General features: G+C 48.6%; 1 long non-coding RNA gene across 1 annotated transcript; it reads left to right on the top strand.

Moving 5' to 3' along the window:
- Positions 1 to 4: 4 nt before the first annotated feature.
- LOC311607516 lies at positions 5 to 8,042 on the top strand. The gene is made up of 4 exons (XR_014782622.1): positions 5 to 175; positions 761 to 827; positions 5,384 to 5,514; positions 6,736 to 8,042. It is a non-coding gene; the product is annotated as an uncharacterized lncRNA (long non-coding RNA).
- Positions 8,043 to 16,996: the final 8,954 nt, after the last annotated feature.

Here is a 16,996-nt window from a genome sequence, read left to right as displayed (position 1 = left end):
ACCGTTTACCGGGGTCGGTGGGATTGAATTTACGTTGCCTCTGTGGAGATGGAAGTGGTCTGGAAGTCTACAGGGGCAACAAGTGCACAACACTGACCGCGCTCAGTGCCTCAGAGGGGGTCACTCAAAACGGTCACCTTCGTGGTTCTTGAATGTCGCCTGACCAAAGTAATAGGTAGGAAAGTGGTGTGGGACTCAGCGGTTCCAGATACCCAGTGAGTTTGCAAGTGGGCTCACCAACTGGCTCCCTTGTTCCCAGTTAGTCTCAGTTAGTGGTGCCCAGGCCACAGCATTGATTGTGCAGTTTGTAACACTCGTGAAAGCCTCCAGGTAAAGCGATTGCACCTCCCCTGGCTGCACCGACCCGGAGATCTTCCCAAGTTTCACAGAGGTGTTTATGCCTAGCAGTGGCTGCAAGCGTAACCACTGAGCCGTGCAATGTGTGTTGGAAACCTGGCTGTTATGATGAGGTGGGGTTTTCAGGAAGGAACAAGTAATGAGTGGGGCGGGGGTGGGGGGAGAAGGCTCACTGCTTATGAGTAGATGTTGGTATCACGGAAGGGAGAGCAAGTTAGTTGCCATGGGAGCAGCTCAGTTATCACAGGAGCAGACTGCTGATAGAAGAAAGGTTTGGGCCCCTTTCCTTGCTTGCTTACTTGTCCTCTTGCCTCAGCCAAATGATGAGGCAGCGTGAAGACCCTCCTTAAACTCAGCCTCTCTGTCTGAGAACCGAGTTCTTTACGAATTATTCCACCCACAGGACTCTGTGATAGAGGCACCAGATAGAGGACCCCCAAACCCCACTCCAGGCCTCACCCTCGACTTTGGTGAGTCCATTGAAACATCCTCAGCACCACTGATGGATGAGCAAATCCTGCCTGAGCAGGACCTTCCAGGCAAAGGGAGAGCTTTCTGGAAAGCAAGAGGCCAGCCGCAGGGCCTGGGCAGGTACCATGTGAGCCGAGGCACATGAGCTAATAATGCTTCCGCCTTTCTGGCTGGTAGCACCAGGCGACAGTGATAGGCGTTCAAGTTTGCCCGTTGGGTGGATTTTTTTTTCAAGACAGGATTTCTCTGTGTAGCCTTGGCCATCCTGGACTCACTTTGTAGACCAGGCTGGCCTCGAACTCACAGCAATCCGCCTGCCTCTGCCTCCCGAGTGCTGGGATTAAAGGCGCGCGCCACCACGCCCAACCTCGTCGGGTGGAGCTAAATGATGATAAGATTGTAACAAGCACTAGGATTCTGCCTGTCTGTTCCCTCCCCACTGGTACCCTGGACAACAGGTATGTTCCGGAGCCCCATGCTCCCCACTGGTACCCTGGACAACAGGTATGTTCCGGAGCCCCTCGCTGGCACCCAGTGCTCTGTAAGTACTGCTGGCTGAGTTTGATTGTTGGCTATCAGCTCCCTGGAGACTAATGATGTACCCAACTCCATGCTAAAACCCGGAACACGTGATTTCTCATCTAATATTCCTAGGAGCAGCGTCACCTCTGATGATGTGGCTGTGTGAGCTCACGGTTGAGGGACTGAGTCCTAAATTCAAGTCGCATTCCGCAACTGAAAGGCATGTGGACCTCTAGCTAAGTTTCCCACGCTAAGCACCCACACTCAGCTTCCTATGGTTTTGAGCAGAGAGTCCTTCCTACACTCTCCTGTCACATGAAGTTTGGGAAGGTGCTTAGAAAATTCCAGATGCTCTCTGCACATCAGAGCCGGAACTGGAGGGCCAGGGCATTTCAAGACGGCTGACTGTTCTTTGCTGCTCCCAGCCCAACCTTAAACTTGACAAAACAAAAAACAAAAACAAAAGCCAAAAACATAAAAGCCATGTGGGCAGGGACCTGGCAGCACTCACCTGAGAAAACATGTTGCTGTACCAAACCTTACATAAGGAAATGTGGCTCACACCCAGCAGGGGCCCAGTCACAGTGACTTTGGCATGCTGACCACATTGCTGGTGCCGGCTTGTCTTTGGCCACACCACCACTGTCTTGCTGGCTACGATGTGCCAATCTCTCCCATGTGTTTACTACTCCCTGCCACTTTGGCAAATTCCCCCGAAGCTCCCACCGGTGTGGCACTGTGCGTGACTTCGGCTCTCCCCTCCCTGGAGCAGTAGTCTACACAGCAGCAGGGACCATACCCAGCCCATCATTTTTTTTTTCCCACAAAAGAGGAAGCCACATCCCAGATGATGTCAATTACCAAAGGTCCCAACACTACTTGGTAGCAGAGTGCCTTTTTCTTGTACCTGACAGTCCCCTCCCCTGTCCTTACCAAGGTCCCAGAAGTAGTTTCCCATTTTTATCATGTCCAGTCACAGCAGCAACCTCCTGCCTCAGTCTCTGTTCTTGCTCTTACAAGCCATTTCCCACCCAGAATCCTGAGTGCTCCTCCAGAAAACAAGGAAGTTACATGCTCTCCTATAGAAGCCTCAAGCCCCTCCCCCAGGGCAGCAGCCCGGTGCTTAGCACTGGGTATGGGTCCTCTCTGCTATGATGCAAGATCTGAAAAGAACTGGGCAGGGCACTGGGAACATTCACCAGGGCACAGGCGACGCCAGCAGGAGACACTACCTGTCCCGACCAGTCAGCTCCACCTGGACTCGGACCAAGGGCTCATGTGCAGGAGCCTGACTCCGGGAGTTGGTTGTAACACATCTGGAAGGGAGCAGCGATCACTCCCATAGCGTCAGGGGCCATCCCGTGAGCTTCCCGAAGAAGACAGGCACCTACCTGCACTGAGTTGGCAACTGTCAGTTCATTCAAGTTGTCTGTCTGCCTGTCTGTTTGTCCATCCATCGAGTCACTCAGAAGACATTAATGTTGTCTGTTCCTCGTGGTATTTTAAAACAAGACCCTGTGGGAAAATAAGGAAAGCAAGCAAACAAACAAAACCCTAGCTGTCTAAAACTTACTTTGGTTCTCCCTTTCTTTTCCCTCCCTTTTTGTTATTGTTGGTTTGTTTTTATCGAGATCGGGTTTCTCTGTGTAGCCTTGGCTGTCCTGGACTCACTTTGTAGACCAGGCTGGCCTTGAACTCACGGAGATCCACTTGCCTCTGCCTCCCGAGTGCTGGGATTAAAGGAGTGCACCATGACACCTGGCTCATCCTTCTTTCTTATGCCTGTATGTATAAAGGGATACTAGACAATATGTTACAAATCTGGTAAGGAAAATTATTTTCTTCGTTATTGTAGTTAAGTAGTGTCACTGTAGCTTCTGGGGAAGGTTTCTGGTACATGGAGAGGTGTGCAGAGGACCACAGTCACTCGAGCACCTGACGCCAGCTGCAGTGAACGCTCATTCACTTTTCATCATTTTGATCTTTAGGTTTTCAGTTCTTCTCTTTCTCCTCCTCCTCTTCCTCTCCCCCTCCTCTTCCCTCCTTTTTCTCCAAACAAAACGTCACAGTGTCACAGTTTTAGTTGGCCACACTCCCTCCCCACGCTCAGACCCGTCCGCATCAGCTCTTCCCAGCTGGCGTGCAGTCAGAAAGTCTGCAGTTACTAGTTACTATGGGGGTGGAGCCCACAGTAATAGAGTGAGCTCCCCCATGAACCCCGAGGGAGGCTACAGGCTCTTGGAAACATTTTGGATTCCATGTGCATAACATCATATGCCTCTACTTGCAACTTTTTAAATTTTATTGGACTTTTTAAAGTGTAACCGATCCCAATTGAAACATGCTGAGCAAAATAGCCATGGGTCAGTGCAAAAGTAATCATTTTTCTCTGGCCAGCTCCATTCCAAATAGCCACGACAACAGTGGACAGACAGCTTTCCACACCTTTTCTTCTGATCACATAAACGCACAGAGGGGCTCAGTGCTGAGGGGAAAGCTCAGGACAGCCTGGGGTGGCCAGGGCTGGCCACATGCCCAGTCTTGGCCTCTCTCATTCTACAGAAGGTGAGAGGACAGCAGCAGTGAGGTCCTGTGTTAACTCACAGCCTGATAACCCATTCACACCCTCACTCACACCCAATTCACACTCCACTCACACCTCACTCACATCCTCACACATATCCCATTCACATGCCACTCACACCTCAATTCACACACACCCTTCACCCCCACTCATACTCCACTCACATTCTCACTCGCACCCCATTCACACCCTTACTCACACCCTACTCATACCCCATTCATACTCACCCACACCCCATTCACACTCTACTCACACCCCATTCACACTCCACTCACACCCCATTCACACTCCACTAACACTTCAATTCACACATGTCCTTCACCCCACTCACACCCTCAACCACACCCCATTGACACTCCACTCACACCCCATTCACACCCGATTTGCACTGCACTCACACCTGGTCCTGTGACCTGGTGTCCAGGGTAAGCTAATGAGCAACGAATGTCCTTGGGCTGAACCAGGGAAGGGGACAGTATGTCATTTGCCAGCTGGGTGACCATGGCAAGCTAAATAACCTTAGTAGCAAAGGGACACAAGGCATTTGAAGCCTTCCCTGGTTAACCGTTCTCCATAGAAATTTCTAGAAGACAGCCAGGCAGTGAGAAGGAGAAAGACCTGCCTAGCCCTAACAGCCTGACGTCCCATCCAGACGTGGTAGCCATTAGAAACGGACACATAGATCCCTTAAGCTGCTCCCTGGGAGCTTCTCAGAGCACTTCATAACTCACCACAGCTCTGAACCTCCTCAGTTCCAGCTCCAGGCTCCCATGTTAATCCCAAAGATGGGAGAATAAAGACCACTAACGCAACTCATCATGGCAAAATTAATCAAAGCAAACCTTTTTATTCATGTACACAGGCTGCCTCCCCCTAAGGTGGAGTCTGAGAGGTCAGCATTGGATGTGAGGAAAACAAGGCTTTTATCGCTCAGGGGTAAACGGTTTCCAAATAAGGGATTTGTCAGGCAAAATAGGCAAGGTTACTGGAGCAAGACATAGCTTAGCAAGTTAGTCATAATGACCTCCTGCAACAAAGACGTGCTGGCAAGGTGGTAGTAACAACAGGTAGTCATAACAAGGTAGCCATGGCAACCCTTTTAAAACAAAGGCAGGGTTGCAAGATGGCTATTACGCTTTTGAAACAAAGACATGGTTGCCATTCCTGGAGCAGGCAGTACAGAACCACTTGTAGCTAAGGTTACAGGCGGGCCATAGCCCAATCCTTGAGAAACAGATTTAATCACAAACAAGAATGGGCCTAGTTTGTCTTTACTATTAGATGGACTTTAAGCCTAAGAAAGAGGCAGGCTGGTTCTTTACCTGGCCAGTCTTTTCTAGACACTTTGATTAGCAAAGAGTGGGATTAGCAAGGACAGGGCTTTTTAGTGCTGTCACCCAATGCCGGGACATTTAACCAGGAGATCTCTCTAACTGTCATTCTTCCCAGTGCTCTCCATCCATCAGAACCTGCAAAGAGACCTTCTGGGCCAGAATGTGGGTCCCATGCTGACTTACACACTAGGCTGCTCCCAACGGACTCCCCCAGAGTACCAAACCAGCAGTGTCTGACCTAATCAGGTATTAGAGCAGCTGTTAACTTCATTAATTAAAACGGGGAAAATGTTACTTTAAAAAAAGAAGAGGATAAGCTAGGGAGATGGCTCAGTGGTTAAGAATACCACCTGCTCTTGCAGAGGATCAGGGCTCAGCAGCCAGCACCTCTATAAAGGCTCACAACTCTTTGTAAGCCAAGTTCCAGGGGGGTCCAACACCACCTTCTGGCCTCTACAGGCACATTGCATGTACATGGGTGCACATACGTACATGCATACATACATACATACATACAGGCAAAACACCCACACACATAAAATTAATAATAAGGGAAGAGAACATGAAATGGGAAGGGGAAGAGTTGGGGGCGGGGATAACAAGAGAGGAGATTTGGGTTGGATGCATAGGATTACAGTATATTATGTATGGAATTGTCAAAGAATAAACGAAATATATTTTAAAAGCAGAGAGATAATTCATGCATTTCCAAGCTATCCAAACCACAATACTTTCTCAATCTCAGAAACACTCCAATACTTGTATGATCTGCCCAGGAGCTCCAAATAACAGTCGCTAAAATGTCATCCAGGACCAGCAGCAGCCTCATTTGAAGCCATTAAAAGTGCAGATTCACAGCCCCACCCTAGACCCACTGAAGTCGTTCTGGGACAGGATCCAGCAACCTGGGTTTCCCCATGACTTCCAAAAGGTTCTGATGCTTGCTAAGGTGTCTCAGAACCACCAATATAAAGCATTTACCGAATATTTTTAATTATATTTATTTTATGGATATGAATGTCTTTCCTGCATGCATATACACACACCACTTGTGTATGTGATGTTCATGGAGGGGGGAAGAGGCATCAGGTTCCCTGAACTGAAGTTATGGATGGTTGTGATCCACCACCTGGGTGCTGGAAATTGAACGCAGATCCTCTGCAAGAGCACCAAGCATCTACTTGCTTAGTGAACACCTTTGTGTGTAAGACATAGCAATGTCACTTTGGATATTACATATAAATGACGCTTTGCTTTCCTATAACAAGAACAGTATATTAAAAACAATGTAGTTATCTGTTAAAGATTCAACATTAACATATAAAGTGCATACAAACAATCGCATTCGTGAGCTGTGCGCATGCCTGTTTCGTCTCTTGTATTTTTCCTCTTGTGGTAATGGTAGCACTATTTAACTTTTCTCCTTTTAAATTTTTTTCTTTTAAGAAGAAGCTTTTTTTTTTTAAGGTTCTACTGCTTTCCTCATGGGCTTGTCAAACTTCTTAGAAGACGTGCTCACGATATGTAGGGACAGCAGAGAGATAAGAGCCGCTCTGCCAGGAGAGCCGAGGTGCATTGCCTGGCCTGAGGTCCCAGAGGCATTGCTGGAATGTGGATTGTGACAGTGCAGACATGTTTGGCACGTTCAGAACAAACGTTCGGAGGGTGAGAGTTCAAAAGTGTCAGGTATCTCACTGGCGAGGAACAGTGCTTCTCTGGGAGAAAAGCCACCCCCAAGCCTTTTTGGCTAGATGGAGCTGCCCAGGCCCTGGACTCATTTCAGGAGCAAAGCTAACCTTTATTTTTTTCTTTTTTCTTTTTCTTTTTGGAGGGGGGTGTCTCACACTTATACTCAAACATTCTTTCACACAATCTCCAATGCCAGGCCACCTTGCCCCGACTTCATAAGCCAAGTGTTGCCATGGGCCTGCCAGGGAGTCAGGCCAGGGTTCTTGCTTTTGTCTTCACTTGAGCTGTGGAACACAAGAAATTCATTCACCGAGCCATAATGGAGGACTGAGCCTTCTAGAAACAAGTCAGGGATCAGGAAACCTCAGGCCCTGGCCCCTGTGGGCTTCCAGCCTAGGGAAGAGAGACCCCGCAGACCTCGGCCTTAGTCCTCAGGGAAGGCAGCTCCCACTGTATAGTGTGCATCGTTATCTTTTGAAACAAATGTTAAATAATAATCATTATATGCTTTAAAACTGCTTGAGTGGGTAATGTTATTTTAGTCAGCTAGCTGGCTAGTTAATTGAGACAGGATCTCACTATGTAGCCCAGGCTAGCCTTGAATTTCTGATCTTCTGGCTCGGTCTTCTGAGTGCTAGAACTACACGCATGTACTACAGAAGTGTCTAGCTCATACAAAGTCAGCCGTTCCTGCCCCCTCCGGTTTTATGAGAGAAGGTTTCTCTGTGTATAAAGTGCACGTAAATATTGCATTCACGAGCTATGTGCATGGCTGCTTCATCTCTTACATTTTTGTCTCCTGTGGTAATGTTAGCACTATTTAACTTTTCTCCTTTAACTCAGAGACTTGCTTGTCTGACTCCTGAGTGCTAGGATTAACGGCATGCACCACCACCTTCTGGCCGCATATAAGAGTATATTTTAAAAATATTTAAAAATTAAGCCAGGCGTGGTGGCACACGCCTTTAGTCCCAGCACTTGGGAGGCAGAGGCAGGTGGACTGCTGTGAGTTCGAGGCTAGCCTGGTCTACAAAGTGAGTCCAGGACAGCCAAGGCTACACAGAGAGACCTTGTCTCAAAAACAAAACAACAACAAAAAATTAAAAATTAAAGGCTGGGGGAGGGAGCACTGGGGAGATGGGTCAGCTAGTGAAGGCACCTGCCACCAAGCCTGATGGCCTAAGTCTGATCCCTGAGACCCACAGGGTGGAAGGAGAAAACTGATGCCCACAAGTTGTCCTGCAGCCTCCTGGGTGCCGTGGCATGCATATACCCATGCCATAAATAAATCAATGTAATATAATAAAAACTGATTTAAAAGGGAAGAGACTCCAAGGTTCACAGTTTCACCTAGGAATCAACACAAGTGTGTCTTCACTCTGGGCATCAGGGAGGGTCTTTTACGTAGAAGGCCTGAGGTTGGCACTTTCTCTTCCTTCCTACTTTGGAAAGTTTTGGAGTGCTGTGCAAATGGGTGGCTGTGGTGGCTTCTATAAACAAATACAATGATGGTGTTTTGTTTCCAAGGTGCATTAATTCATAGTATCCACCATGCTGTTCCCCGTTACAAAGAGCACTACTTGTCCCGTGGAACAATTAATAGACTTAGGGTAAGGTTGTTTGGTGTGTGTGTGTGTGTGTGTGTGTGTGTGTGTGTGTGTGCAAGCCCACGCATGCTCAGATAGCAAGCATTTTACCACCTGAGTCATCTTTCCAGCTCCTTGGGCCTCTGTGTTCTAAAGTCCAAGTTCAAGATGGCAGAGCAGTGAGGCCAGCGTCCATCACAATGAATTTATAGGTGACAGTCATGTAAGGACAAGTATGGGCTCAGAACCCCCAAGAGCAAGTTTCTGCACAAAGATGTATCTACCCCAGGCGGACAGAGGGAAGGGAAGATGAGACAGAGACAGAAGATAGAGAATGAGGGAAACAAGGTAAAAGTGACAGGGGTATTTGTCCTAGAAGGACAAAGGATAGCCTCTGGACAGACAGGGGACAGATGTAGCCTGTAGGCAAACGGTGGTGTATAGAGGTCCAATGGGAAACCCCGTGTTAGGACGAGGGTGTTTAATTTTAGTTGGGCATATTAATTAGGTGAGCCAAAGGAGGCTTTTGGTTGCTGGACATTAATATTTGGATAGCTGGACCTTGGTAGTCAGCCTCAGGAGGAGGAAGAGAACAAACAAGGTGACTAGCTTTGGGAATGCAAGCTACTGGTTTTTAGTAAGGCAGAGGGAATTGAGAGACGTAAGGCCTGCCAGAGCCATGCTTGCTACGCTTGAGCTGCCCATAGTCCCTTCAAAGAGACCCTGCCAAGGAAAGATTCTGTAGAGACAGAGACGTACATACTCCCTTCAGAGGCCGGGGCCCTGCGGCCTGAGAGCAGGTTTCCTGTGTCCCTGGGCAGTAGGTGGTCATTCCCGTGGCACAAGAATTCTACCACTTGGCGTTGTGTAAACTCCAGGATTCCCCACTAAGGTCCACAGAGAAAGGAGCTAGCTACAGTCATGGCTACCTCGGGTTTCCCATCCGTTGGTGTGACGGTGCTTACATTTCGATTTTTGCATTGATTTTTTTTTTAAAGAATAGTAGCCGGGTGTGGTGGCACGCGCCTTTAATCCCAGCACTCGGGAGGCAGGCAGGCGGATCGCTGTGAGTTTGAAGCCAGCCTGGTCTACAAAGCAAGTCTAGGACAGCCAAGAATACACAGAGAAACCCTGTCTCAAAAACAAACACAACAACAACAAAAAACAAAACAAAAAAGATACAAACAAACAAAAAAAGAAGAAATAGTATTTTTTCATGCCTTATGTTGTGAGGTAAATTGTGGTTCCGCATTCTGCTTCTAACCTTGGGGGTATCCAGGCGCCATTGCACACCGGGCTGGAAAGGATAAAGCGGAGCCGGGAATGGCTAGGGTCCTTAGAATTCTGGTCTGGAGGGTCATCCGAGGGGAGAAGTCCTTCTCCAAGGTTCTCAGTGTTACAGCTGTCTGGCCTGGAGCGGAGGGAGAAGCCCTTCCCTGACATTTTCACTGTTACAGCTCTCACCGGCAACAGTAGCCCGAGATCCGCTTCCTCGGAACATCCAGGCACCGGAGGAAGAAAACAAAGCCTAGGCAGAGGGCGCGAGGTAGTGTCCGGGTCCAGCTGTGGAGGCCTTCTCCAAAGCAGCTCTCCAAGTGTGATGGCCTTTTACCTCAGCCGCAGCAGCAGATGACAGTTGGCGAAACAGCTTGTGCCCCTTTATTCGGAGTGGACATGAACCTTGCGGTTGCAGGGTGGGGCTGGGATGCTGGCCGTGCTCAACTTCTTGGAGAGGAATTCCAGGTGGCAGGCTGTGTGATCATCACCTTAAGAACTGAGGAGGTAGGGGTTCCAGGCGATGTGCGCCAGGATATGAAGGCTCAGTCCTTACTCCTGAGGATCTCAAGATTGAGACTTCCGGGGCTTGGACACGCTCCACCTTGCTCCAGTTCCATGCCAGGTTCCCTTGTGGCGCGGTCCACGGGCCCCACTGTAAGGTGATACTTGTTAGACTTGACTGTGGATAACTGAGAGTGCGCAACCTCCCAGCGAGCCTTGAAGGAAGCCACACAGCCAAGGGGCTGGTGGATGGTGAGAGAACAGACTCGGTGACGGATACACAAAGATTCTCTTTGCCCCCCCCCCCGCCCTGCCCCCCAAAAAACCTAACAACAAGGGAGACGCACAGGACAAAGGCAAAGGCAAGATGGTAAGGACTCCTTTTAGCGTAAAAAAGTCCGCTAGGCCTTGTGTGGTCTGTGGGACTCAGAGAACACAGATGAAGCAGCCAGGGGCAGAGTGGCCTTATGGGTACTTGGTAACCAAACATAGCGCCTACCGAGCTCCCTTCAGTCAAGCCTGTAGTCTGACTAAACTAGGTTGGAAATGCGGCGGGGGGTGGGGGGTAGGGGCGGGGGGTAGGGGAGTTGTCACAATGCTGCCATATTGGAGGAGACCCCAACTCCACCTCAGATTTCACCATTTCACTGAAAGTAAATGTACTCTGGTGCGGTGACCTCAAAAGAGAGTAGTCCAGTCCAGTGTGGTGAGAAGTCTCAAAACTGAAGGCAGGGGCAGTCATAGACGCTTAGCTATGCCCATCTCAGTAGGGGCTGCGTTTGTCCTTATAGGCAAAGGCTAAGTGTATGCAGGGGATCAGTTAACTCGGGACTTGCCAACGGCTTCCTTTTCTTGGGAATACCAAATTGGCAGTGACTGAGCTGTTGTAAACGGGGCCATTATTAACCTTGGGGTGTAATATATCACCATGGGGACCGTGGAGGAGAGGATGGACACAGCTGGTGTCAGCAGTCCTGTGCACCAGAGACAGCCCCGGCTGAAGGAAGAGTGAGAGGAAATAGAACTTCAGAGACCAGGAAGCGCAGACATAGCTTTCAAGTCTCTCTCAATGTTCTGGCCCTGGGGTTCTGGGATACACCCCAGAATCTTTGAATTTGTCCACTTTCGTTAAAAGGCGCTCCCACTGGTAATTTGCAACCAAGTGTTAATTACCTCAGTAGTAATAACACACTCAGAACCGACAAAGCAAGTGACTCACCGCATTCTTTTTCATGTGGTAAAATGCATTGCTCTCCGCTGTGACTGCAGAGCCAGAACGGCCCTCCATCTGCGGAAGCGCTCACATTTCATCCACGTGACCCTGCACGGTGGGAGCGCCACCTTAGTGAGTGGGGAGGTAGACCAGCTCATTTACGTGATCTAGAGTCCTAATTCCAGCCTTGTTTTGGTGACTTGCTTCTTTCCCAATATTTGAGTTTAGGGACATACCAAGGCCACTTGAAGGTCTCAGTTAAAGCAGTGTTCGGTACAACAACACAACAAAAATGGCTCCTGTCCCATCAACTGCTGCCTTGATTTATTATCCTTTCTCAAAACTCCACAAAAACAACAACAACAACAACAACAAAACCAACTTTATTCCTGGGTCTACAACCCTAGGCCCCTATTTTACATCTTTAATGATTTTTAAATATTATTTTATATGTTTTGGCTGTATGAATGTCTGTCCCCTCCCCACAAAAGCCAGAAAAGGGCATCAGATCCCCAGAACTGGAATTACAAAAGATTGTGAGTCATTATGTGGGTGCTGGGAACTGAACCCAGCTCTTCTTTCTGCAAGAGCAGTCAGTGCTCAAAACTGCTGAGCCACCTCTCCAGGCCCTCCCCATGTTTTACATTTAATACAACAAAGAGCTTGGCAGTTATCTCTCCAAGCAAAGAGGAATCTCCTTAAGGACCATGTGGCCTCTGCATCCTGAATAGCATGTCAGGGACATTCAACCAGTTCAGTTTGTGATGCAGTATTTCGTATGTCCCCGCCTGGGACACTAAAATGAAGATTTATTTCACATGCATCCCCCTGTCCCTCCAGAGGCCAGTTTAGCTCTGTGACAGTCACCCAACCCAAGCATTGCCATGGAAAAGGGGTGGGGTGAGGCGTCCACTTTCAAAGGTATAAGCCATTTCCATCCAGTTCTTATCCAAAGCAAGTCACATGCGGACACCAAGTCACCTGGGTGTCCTGTCTGTTGGCCTCCAAACTTGCACTGCAGAGTTTGGACTTGCTAGCCATGGGTCTAGGCTCCAATTCCTCAGGGTGTCCAGGCACTTTTGTAGGCTGGAAAAGAACCAGAAAGAGTGAGTCCAAGCCGGGCGTGGTGGCGCACGCCTTTAATCCCAGCACTCGGGAGGCAGAGGCAGGCGGATCGCTGTGAGTTCGAGGACAGCCTGGTCTACAAAGCGAGTCCAGGACAGCCAAGGCTACACAGAGAAACCCTGTCTCGGAAAAAAAAAAAAGAGTGAGTCCAAGGGATCTTATCCAGAGGGGAGTTCCTGCGGGAGAAGTCCATCTTTCCAGTTTTTAGCATTACAGCTCTTTTGGGCAATTACAGCCCTTCGTTGAGAGGGACAAGAAGATGACAATGAAGATGAAGATGAGGAGGAGGAGGAGGAGGAGGAGGAGGAGGAAGAAGAAGAAGAAGAAGAAGACAAGAATGAAGAAGAAGAAAAAGAAGGAGGAGGAAGAGGAGGAGGCCGTGGGCCTGCCAGGGAGTCAGGCCAGGGCTCTCGCTTTTGTCTTCACTTGAGCTGTGGAACACAAGGAATTCATTTACAGAGCCGTAATGGAGGACTGAACTTTCTAGCAACAAGCCATGTCTGCTTACAGAGAAGGGTGTCAAGGCGGGAACCTGGTCCTGGCCTAACGGGTAGAAAAATTATTTGAAGCATAAACAAGACTTCTGGAACATTCTGAAAGAGCATCCTCTTTCCCTCCCCTGAGTTTTAGATTATCAGGAACTCTAGAAGATGGTAACTAAAATCGTGTAAAATCGTGTCAGCTGGAAGGTTGTGAAGAACCAGCCCAAGGCCTACAGCCAAGTGAGCTTCTAGAGCTGAGCTTCTGACTTGGGTGGTCCCTGGCGCAAGCTCCGCTGGGCAAATGATTTGCTCTACACAGTAGCAGATTTCAGAGGCTCCAATCAAAACACAGGCTGTTCCCAAGAGGGAGCTGGGGCTGAGGCTAGCGTTACCACTTTGTCTTTCGGACAGAGGAGCTTACCGGGTGTCACTCTGAGAGGAAGGCTCGGTCAGAGAGGCGGAGGGGAGCCCAGGTAAGGCTTCCACAGGAAACCTGAGGCGTAAGAACAATTGTCCCCTGTAACAGCACCCGTCTCTTTGTTCTCCCATTGAGTTAGATTTCTGTACCAACTGTGCCCTCAGCACAGATGCTGTGATCCCCTCAGGAAGGAAGAGATGGCAAATAGCCTAGAGGATGTGACTCGTCCTTCTGAAGCCAGACTCTTCCTGGAACTGCCGCTAGACTATGTAAACTTTACCCCAAGAAGATGACCCCAAGAATTAATAAATCACGTGACAACGCTAAATCACTTTGTTCCCTCCCTACCTTCCTCCCTCAGCGTCCTTCTCATGAGAGAGAAGCTATGCTGGCCCCAGGCTCACTCTCTATTTGGAGTAGCCTGTATTCCTGGGGCTTATGACAGTTGCTACTGTGTAGACGAAATCATTTTTCCTAGCAGGGCCTTGGATCAGCCAACATCCAACCCAGAGATGCCGGGAAATAGCAATTTATTCTTATTGATAGGTCTTCACCAACAAAATGAGCAAATGCAAGCCAAATCAAACATAAAGGCATATTTATTGGGGGCAGCTCTTGGGTACGTTCACTGATCTCACACGAGGTCAGGGAAGTCGCCATGCAGAAGAAGACAGAAAAGTGGGGTGGAGGTGGGGGGTGGGGGCACAGAGAGAGAGAGAAAGTGTTTAGAGGAAATGCGGAGTTGGGAGGGCACCACAATGTCTGGATTATACAGTGAAGAGCCTCTGTGGGAAGGAGAATCCCAGCCCCTGGCCTGGAAAGTTTAGGGCAGAGGACCAGATACGCCAGCCGTGTCCTAACAGGTAGGGACTGAGGGATGCTGGGAGAACCTGGAGGCCAGGTCCATTTTGATTAAACAGGCACCTCAGTCGTTTGTCCCAGGTCTGAATCCCAACAGTTATTAGTTTTGCTCTCAATCTGGGCTTGCCCGAGCTCAGCTCTCCCTTGGCATCTCTGCGCCCTGGCTCGGCCGCTGGCTAGGTGGACTCACTCACATCTGGATCTGAGCCGGGAAGACAAAAGGCAAGCTCCTGGGCAGCCGCCTCCACCTGAGTGTGCTCTCTCTCCCTGCCCTCCTGATATGTGTCTCTGACAGAGCTCCGGGGTCCCTGGGTGCATGTTACAGCGAGGGCAGAGCCTGCCAGTTTGCATTTTCCTTTTGCCTGAGTCTCAGAATTCACGGCATCATTTCTGCTCTGTTCCGTGGGAACAGAAACTCCAGATCTTAATGGGAGAGTAGTAGCAAGACTTGGAAGGAGCATCTGGGACTGGAAATAATGACTTGGGGCCACTCCCCTCCTTAATTGCATCTTCTTATCGCAGTATAATATTTCTAAAGTGAGCTAGGAATGGTGGCACACACCTGTAATCCCAGCACAGGAGTGCAAAAGATTACTGTGAGTTGAAGGCCAGCCCACCCCGCATAGCAAGAGCCAGGCTAGCCAGTGATACATAGTGAGACCTTGTCTCAAAACAGCATGAGGAGATGGCAGAACTGGTAGAGTGCCTGCAGTGCAAACTCAGGGACAAGGGACTGGGCTCTGGAGAGATGTCTTCGTGGTTAAGAGCACTAACTGCTCTTCCAGAGGACCACAGATCAATTCCTAGCACCTACCTGGTGGCTAACAACTGTCCATAACTCCAGTCCTAAGGGGATCTGGAGCCTCCTCTGGTCACTGTGGGCACTGCACACACACACGGTACACAGACATCCATGAAGCCAAAACACTCATGCACTTAAAGTAAAAATAAATAAATATTTTAAAAATGGTAGAGAACAATTAAGGAAAGACATCAAATGTTGCCCCCCCAACACACACACACACACACACACACACACACACACACACACACGCACATACTTTTGAAAACAAACAAAAATATTACACACATGCAACACACACAAACACGCAAACTAAAAATTAACATTGTACATTTTGCTTGCTTTTGAGAGAGGGGTCTTGTTTCTCTCAGCCTCTTAGGTGGCAGGAATTATAGGTAGGCACCACTGTGTACAACAAACTATAACCATTTTTAAGTGTGCCCTTCGGTGGCATTAAGTGCACATGTGTTGCATCACCAGCAGCAGCCGGAACTTTCTCTTCCCAGTCACACTCTGGCCATTAAGCAGGAACCTCTTGCTCTCTCCTCCAGGCCTGGCAACCCCATCCTGCCTTCGGGGTCTGAGCCTATCCACGCTGCGTACTTCACTGAGTGAAACCACACCGCAGCCGTCCGTTTGTGACAGTTGGCCACATTTCAAGGTCAAGGTCAGGCAAAGCTTACTCTATTTCCCATCTAAAATCACATTCAGCTACATTAAAAGTACACCGCCTAACGCAGCCCGCCTCTTGTTTCTCCAAGGAACTAGACAAGATACTCCAACAATACAATTCTAAAGGAGAAGGCTTAGCTGTCCATGCGGGATCCCTCACCAATTATCAAATTCCCTGGTGGTAAACTCCTTTTAATACATTGTAATAAACTTGAAGTTAAAAAAAAATCAAGCCGGGCGTGGTGGCACACGCCTTTAATCCCAGCACTCGGGAGGCAGAGGCAGGCGGATCGCTGTGAGTTCGAGGCCAGCCTGGTCTACAAAGCGAGTCCAGGACAGCCAAGGCTACACAGAGAAACCCTGTCTCAAAAAAATCAAAAAAACAAAACAAAACAAAATTTTAAGAAAAATCAAGATTTATTTTTATTATTTTTTTTATTTTATGTACGATGGTGTTTTGCCTGCATGTATGTCTGTGTGAAGGTGTCAGATCTTGGAGTTATAGACAGTTGTGAGCTGCCATGTGGGTGCTGGAAATTGAACCCAGGTCCTTCAGAAGAGCAGTCAGTGCGCTTACCCACTGAGCCATCTGTCCAGCCCTATTTTTATTATTTTTAATTCTCCCTCCCACCATGTGTGTGTATGTGTATGTGTGTATGTTGTGTGTGTGTGTATACATGTGTGCACACAGGCATGTGTGTGAGGGTGAATGCCCATGGAAGCCAGAGGATTTGGATCCACCTGAAATTGTGAGCTGCCTAATATGGATGCTGAAAACCAAACTCAGGTCCTCTGCAAGAGACAACATGAGCTCTCAACTGCTGAGCCATCTCTCCAGCCCTCAAAGTCAAAAAAATTTAAGCCAGTATATAAAGGAATTAAAGTCTTAAATTATCTGGACCCAGGAGTTCGTTCTGCTTTGTAGAACCTGAGTTTGAACCTGGGTTCCTGTACACACTCGCCATGTCTACTACCACTGAGCTGAACCGGCAACCCTCCTTTTTTCTTTTCTTTCTTTCTTTCTTTCTTTTTTTTTTCTTTTTTTTTTTTTTAGCTGGTTTCACTAAGTTTCCCAGGCTGGCCTTGAACCCATTCTGAAGC

The sequence above is a fragment of the Acomys minous genome, assembly GCF_964271855.1.
Source record: "Acomys minous genome assembly, chromosome: 10".
Taxonomy (NCBI): Eukaryota; Metazoa; Chordata; class Mammalia; order Rodentia; family Muridae; genus Acomys; species Acomys minous.
This window is presented reverse-complemented; position numbering and strand designations above follow the sequence as displayed.